The sequence below is a fragment of the Etheostoma cragini genome, chromosome 24 (genome assembly GCF_013103735.1).
Source record: "Etheostoma cragini isolate CJK2018 chromosome 24, CSU_Ecrag_1.0, whole genome shotgun sequence".
NCBI lineage: Eukaryota > Metazoa > Chordata > Actinopteri > Perciformes > Percidae > Etheostoma > Etheostoma cragini.
The window spans coordinates 2,822,570-2,830,530 of NC_048430.1; positions in this window are offsets into that span (position 1 = coordinate 2,822,570).

Consider the following 7,961-nt stretch of genomic DNA (forward strand, 5'->3'; position numbering starts at 1 on the left):
GGCCCGTAATGCCTAAACTGAAGATTGTTGGTCGTGTTTGGCTTCTTTTTTTTAAAGACTTCTTCAAACTCTAAAAAGTGTCTGAATGGCTGGCCCTGATACATGAGTAATGTGTCAGAGATTCATTGAAAGAGATTCATTAGTCACATTCACTGGAAAAGAAATGTTGCGTGGCTGATTCAGGAGAAGACCTTAATGCTGAAAGTCCCAAGGATGAAGTCAATGTACTTCATTAGATTTAATGTTGCGAATGATAAGGGAACAAACTCAGATTTATAAAAGGAATAGCAAGTTGTTAGGGGCAAGAACCATCTAAAACAGCTGGTAAATATCTTTTAACATTCCTTCACTCTGAGAAAACATCAAACCCATTTCTAATGCTGACATAGTCAACCCCGGAATTAAAATGTTTTTAGGTGTATGGAAACTTGAGTTGTGATTAAGGCAAAGATAATTAAATAAATATATGGAATACATGGCAGTCATCTAAGCTGTCTTGGTTTTTATCTTTCTACCTTTGTGAACATGTACAGTACCTAAACATCAACTCTTATACTCGCCCAAGCAGTTGTGTAATACTATCAGAAAGTTCAATTAGGTCAATGTGTTCTGAGGTTGTCTGTGAATGCTGTTTTTCTCTTTGAACTTAATTGTGTCAAACACGTTTTATCTTAAAAAGCCCAATCTGTGACTTCAACACGATTCCTTCTGTTGGGGGGGGGGGAGTGCATGTTTGATTACACAGTGACTTTTCAAAGCCACTGTTTCTTGTTCTAAAATTCACCACTTGATGTTCTTTCCTCTCTGTATTTCTTTTTCTTTGGTCATGGGACACCTTCTCATGTCTCAGCTAATTGTTAGTAATTGTTTTGTAATTTGATCCCAAAAACAAAATCTTGATGATGAAAACCCCTATTGACCCCATTTTCCTAAGTTTTAGCTACAGTAAGTGTTTTTTATTGTGGTGAATTAAGCTGTTTTTCCTTAAAAGGTGACACTAGATAAACGATGCAGTACACGCAGCCACAAGCGTGTCCCGTTATTGTCGTGAGGTTCAGACCGGTTACAGCAGCCAATGGTCCATCCAGCTGGAGAGTGTCTGTGTCAGGTTAACAATGCCTTTCGAGCTGAGTCAGGGGCTGTCTGGGCCACGTGCCCAATAACTCTGGCAGTACACAGTTCACTATTTTATTGCCAATTTACAGCAACATTGCTTAAGACTGCATGCCGCATGAATTCAGTCATCACATATTCCAAGCACACGTCCACTGGAATCTGTCCCAGTCTTAAGCATTGTTTATGCTTTCGTTTTTTTAAAGTACCTCCATGCCCGCTATCTGGCAGCTGGGCCTCTTTGTTGTGCTGGCCATAGAGATGGAATAATTCATGTCTGGCCAAATCTGTTATGTGTGTTCACGCCAAAGGGCCATGATTAAATTCATGTCACAACATTTGCAGGTACTCAAGCCTTGAGCAAGTAAGAATTTAAAAAAAAAAAAATTTCAGCATCTTCGGGATAGCTGTAAATTGAAAGAAGTCATTATCTACAGAAAGCACCTTCCCCAGTGGCAGCAAGGAGAGGCTTCAAAAGAATACTTTATTTTTGCAATCCAGACCCATTGCAGAAAATGGGGGGGAAGCGTGCAGGGAGAATCTCTGTGCGGCCTGTTATGGCAAGCTGCTTAGGTAAATGCATTAGACAACCACACATCAAAGCCTTAAATGTTCAAGGGGCCCTCCGATGGTGAGAAATGTACAAATGGATTATTCCTTCTTGAGTAAATGCACATAGAATATAAGCATGTGGCAGAGTGAGGGGAAAAGGGTCCGCAAGGGAGCATTTGGCAAAGTGCAGTTGCACATGATGGAAAACGGTCAAATATAATGAGAAATTATAATATAGTGAAATATTGTAGAGAAGTGGTGTTATCGCAGATCAAACGGAATCAGACATCTTTCTGGCCAACTCTTACCAGTAAAACCAATTCAGCTACCTACATTACCCAGCCATCATCAGTGACAGAATTCATATTGCGATGCTTCTGCTGCGCTCTCCTCCTACACTAGGCACCACTTCTAAGAAAACTGTTCGGCGATGTGTCTTGGCAGTGATGAAGCATAAAAGGACTGAGGCCTACAGGAACGACTAGTCCACATATCGTCGACAAATGGAAAAATGAGTCTGTGGGAAGTTCTCCGGATCCCTCGCTAGGATGTTTTGTGATGAATAGCTAACCTTGTTTCCCAAAACTGTGCTCCCCTGCAGCGGCTTCATCACTATGCAGCTCTATCTTCACATATCTAACTCCCTGCCTGATTTATTAGAGGCTAGGGCAGAGTCGCTAGACCTTGCATGAAACGCAACAGCATTTTGTGCACAAGTACAAATGCTTACATAGACTGCGTGAAGACAGATACATTTGTAAGATGGATGAATGGCGCACATTTGAATTGCAAAACATTTAGACACTCATTACATGGATTTGTTGAAAAATTCAGCGTAAAGAAAAATCTCTGCATCAAGTGGCAACATACGTAGTGGTTTTGCTTTAATTGAACACATTTCCCACACAAATGATGATAGATTAGTTCAATCTCAGCATCTATACCAAAAGACTGACCTTTCTTTACCTATTAAATATTCATGCTGCCTTGTTGTGTGTGTCCCTTCAGGATAAATCCACATTAATAAGAGATATTTAGTGTGGTATTAATGGCAAAGGGATTTTGGATATTATTCAGGGGAGTGAGAGTCTTAAGACATGGCTGTATTCCACAGTTAAGATGTGTATTACAACCATCTGGTTAAGATTCAGAATCCCAGAAAGCTTGTCGCCCACTCATGAAGCTGTGTCCTATCCTGTAGCTGACTATTTAAAATGCAACGTGCATGTGTGGATTTCTTCTAAGGATAACAGCAGCCCTAATGTACAATCTAAGAAGATTGTTCTGTAAGCCTTAAAAGATTATATCTGATAGATAGGAGATGAAATCATTTCAGACAAAGCTTAACGTGAGCCCCAGAACCAGTGCAAGAGGTGCAAGTCCAAAAGGCCGGGGTTATTCTCTCATCTTTGTGGCCAAAGCTCTCTGGCAAAGCACCCCTCCTGGCATTTAAAACACATGTCTGCGATAACATCATTGGTTCCTTTCTCCCTCCCTCTGGCCTCCTAAGAGAATCCCTGAGCATCTCTAAATGTCACGTTAAGTGCTTCTCTTGTCCCGCGCTGACATAAAAACAAGGTGCTCCCCGAATACTAAGAAGACCCGCACTGGATGGCTGCCATAGCTCAAAGAGAGCGACAGTTATCTTCTCTCCTCTTTCCTGCTCTCTCCCTCATTTGTTCAAACTGTCAAAAGTAACATTAAGTCTCTAATAGGGCTACCCAAAGGACTGCAAAGACTTCCACTTGTGGTCCTAACTTAATTTGGGTTCTAGACCACATACATAAAGCACAAGTCTTTGTCTGCTTGGAAGGTTGGTATTAACATCACAGTCCGTACAACCCATTAAAAACACTACTCCCTGTGGTGCAGGTATATCTAGAAGGAGCAGTGTGCTAATTGTCCTGTAACTAAATAGTTGGCGTAAAATATAATTAGATCCTTTAGGTAAGAAATCAGGTAATGGTGTGGAAAGTGTCTCTTTTTAATGCTAATCATAACAAGGTGCTATTTAACTTCATGGAGCTGCGCCTGATTAGGTGTGAGACAGAAATTAGTTTCCTACTTGCTGGTTTCCTGTTAACGACAGCATTCAGCATTGGTTTCTTTGTATTTACATAAAGGCATATTTGAACACAAGTTGGGGAAGTGCACCTAGAATAAATCAATTACAACAAAAGAAACATGACAATCAAAACACCATTCAGTTTAGACTATGATGTTAACCTTCCAAGCAGACATGACTTGTGCGTTATGAATGTAGTCTAGCACCCACATTAAGTGGAAGTCTTTGCAGTGCTTTGGGTAGCCCTATTAGAGACTTAATGTTACTTTTGACAGTTCGAATTAATGAGAGAGAGAGCAGGAAAGAGAAGAGAACGGTCGTTCTCTTTGAGCTGCAGCAGCCATCCAGTACCATCCAGTTCATCTTATATTCAGAAACAAAGCCTCTCCGTTAGATTCTGTCACAAATGCAATGCAACTAAGTACTGTTATATGAACAGTTATCATTTGGGGCTTATTCTCTTTCTTGCAGAGAGTTAGTATGGACCACTCTCATGTCTGTCCGTTAAGTGCTAGGGCCAGGAGACTATTAAGATTAAGCCTATTCACACTTAAACTATTGTTTTTTTTTTTCCCTATGTGCTTCGGCATTACATACACACACAAACTAACTGTGTTTTAGGTCACTGAAGACACAGCTGTTAGGTCACACTGGCCAGGGTAAAGATTTAAAGAAACGTTGTTTTAGTGTAGTCATGTAGATGTTGCACCCTTGAAAAGAACTAATCTGTCTTTTTTAGAGTACTTTCAACAAAGCAGTTGGATATGACACAGCGCTTATTTCAACTTTACCCAATACAACCTCAGTCCCACACATAGACGATGTATTGTGTCACTGGGAATTGTAGACAATGGATGAAGATGAACTCTCCTGTAGTTTTTAGCTTAATGGATTCAAATACAGTGTGTGTATGTATATAACATGAACACACACACTGTATATCTATAGCTAGTTTGCAACATAGACGGGGAGACTCGCTGTCTTGTGTGGCGTCACAAGCAAGCTGTCGAACCATCACTTGTTCTGGCTTCATACTTCAGAAGGATAATCATTTTTTTCTCGTCTAACTACAAGTTCAGTTTCCTTCATGTCAGGTTCCCTAAATATTATAAAGCCATCAATGGCACAGAAATAACTAGCTTGAGTCAGTTCACCCAAATTACCAACAAGAAAACATATTTTCTCACTTAACCTGTACTAGTATCTAGCCATGCAGATAGTTTTATTAGGAATGAGATTTAGTTTACACAAGTTTTGAGATATCTGTAACTGAGGTTTCGTCTCCACCCAAATACAATCTGGGTGAATGAAATGGAACTATTTTATTTTTTCTGTAAGAAGGTTCTAGTGAGCCAGCCAAATGTGTTCAAGATGGCTGCCACGTGAAGACGTTTGAGGCCTTAACATTTGCAAGCTATTATCCGTGGGATGCTCCTAGAGAAAATGTGCAGGGATTGATACATTCTTACAATAAAGTCTGAGTTTTATACTTGTGAGCACATTCATCATCCATTACTCTCTCCACATATTCAATCTCCATTACCTGTGTTTCCTCCAAAGGATCCGTGGCTGCTGCTGTGGCTGATTTATCCGATGGAGCCCACACCTTGTAACTTAGTGGGAGGACGAGAAGGAATCAGTGCAAACCTCATCATTTGTCTGCTATTTTCTGTATATATATATAAACTTCTTATGTGCTGGTACCTCTTCTGACCTGAGCACCTTTCATAGGGACAATGAAAGCGAACGGTGGGATGCTTCTCTCTTCCCCCCTCCCCCACCGCAGCACCCTTTCATCTCTCCTTCCCACAAGGCTGATTCACCACTTGTGACCCCTGAGGCTGCCTCGTTGAAAATAGACAACAAAGTGTCTGAGATGAAAACCAGTGGGCAGTTGTAGGCTAGATTGCCGCTCTGGCCGGGCAGTGGCGAGCGCTCACCCTGACACATCCATTTGTCTGGATTCTGGTCGTGTTAAAGGGAGCAGACTGGCACTGCCATGCTCCCACATCTGCCAGCGTTAACAAACACAAGCATGTCCAACTTTGACAAAGTGAAATACAATACACGTTTGTATTTCCTTTTTGCTTTGCATTTACTGTGTCATGCTGAAATGAAAGGGCACTAATTTGCACTTACATGCAAAACACAGAAAACTAATTTTGGTGGTCATGGTGCAGATACCCAAACACACACAAAGCAGTCATAAAAACAGATACAAATATAACGCTTTATTTACAATGCATTATAAATTTTACATTTGTCATTCCCCTTTTAAGAGTAACATTGTGTTCTGTGGTATTCATCCCTCTTATATTCAGCCCTTTGGGCAAGTCTAGCTGTCTACAAATGAACCTTATGGACATCTGTTAGCATTTCAATCAGGAGAGACTTGTTTGCAGATATGCAAATAAAATGTATTTTACGGCTCAAATAAAATGTACAAAGGCCTTGGTGATGAAGGAGCCCGAAGACCAGACCGAAGGAGGCTCCGGATCGGTCAGCTGGACTAGCGGTGGAAGGGGGGGGTTAAGGATTGCACTCTTTGCAAAAACAGCTAAGTGTCAAAGGGAGAAACAATTATTTAAAGCAGGGATGTGACTCTGTGATTGGTCTTGCCATTGTGTAATGATTCTGATTGGTTTAGCAGGAAGGTGAACGCCTCCAACAGCTGATTCGAGTTAGGTAGAGCATTGATTAAGAGTGAGGTCTTCGTGGAAGGACGAGTTGAAGATAAGCCACAGTTACACACGCATCAGAAAGGGCTTTCAGTTTGAATATGACATCTAGTCTTTGTTGTGGGCGTTTCTGGATGTTAGTGACATGTTCCTTGAAGTTGAGTGTATTGTTTATAATGAGTCCCAGGTATTTAAAACTGCTGACCTGTTCAACTGGTTGGCCGTGGATGTGGGTATGGTTCAGTCCAGGTGGTGATTTGGATGTGTACATGACCAGCTATTTTGTTTTTTATGTTTAGTTGAAGGTAATTGTCCTGACACCACTGTGAAAACTGGGAAATTGAGTCCTGGTACGCTGTGATGGAGTTGTTGTTGTGTAATCCAACTACGGTAGTGTCATCAGCATGTTTGAAGTAAGTAGGGACGGGTGATGGGCTATTGCAGTGTAAAGGGTGTAGAGCAAGGTGCTGAGAACACAGCCCTGGGGTGCTCCAGTGTTGGTGATGATGATGATTTAAGCACCATTGAGAAAGTTGTTGTTGTTCCTGAGTCGCTGTGGCGTTTCACTCTGCACCCCTCCTCGCAAGCTGTATCTCCTAACTGTTTTGAAACATAGTCACTACATTAGAATCCCACCATGATTTATAAATTGCATGTGCACACACGCACATAGACAGACAAAACAACTGTACCAAAGGTTTCTTTTCACCTTCTGATCATCAAAATATCTCTAGATGCTTATGTGGAGAGCAGAAACACAGTAAGGATATCTGTACACAGCATTTCAGTGTGCAGAGGGGTCTGAATCCATCTCATCCACTGCAGGGGAAGATAAGAACCTCCTTTATGAATAAAGATGCTTCGGCATCCTCTCCTCTCTGTGTTCAATGTGTATTTGTTACTGTGGCCATTATTTATAGTCCCACTAAGGCCTAGAGTGGTGAGAGTGGGTCTCATGGGGGGATTGGGAAGTGGAGCTACTGCTACCTATAGTGGGAAAGATATACCACCTCACCCCCGCTGAGAACTTCACACAGGAAATGAACTCATAAATCAAGCAGTAAATTGAGTGTAGGGCTGTGCTTACTCATCTCAAGAGGTCCGCTCCTCTTCCTCCACACACCCTGCTCCTTTTTTACTGCATGACTAATGCAACGCCGCAACTTTCCTGCCCGCGCGTGTCTCTCGCTCTGGTAAACTCTTATCAAAAAGTGTGGATTTTTATTTTCAAGTAAACATCATAACACTGGCCTTGAGGCTACAGTGAGTGTAGGAGCATCTAGGAAGGAGAACATCAGCTTGTCCTAGAGCTGATCTTCACCGCCTCATTGTGATGCCACTGGTGAGAGCTGCCTGTCTTTACTTGGACACAGCTTCCCATGCCCGCCCCAGGCTATCCTGACAGCCACAGGCCCTGTCCAGAGGAATCAAAATCTCTATTTATCAGGATTCGACTGAAGCTGTCTGTGGGGACTGGCCGGGGAAATGGCACACCTTCAGCCTCTCCCAGCAGTGGGACTCTGATGGAGAGTTCAACACGCTGGGACGTGCCA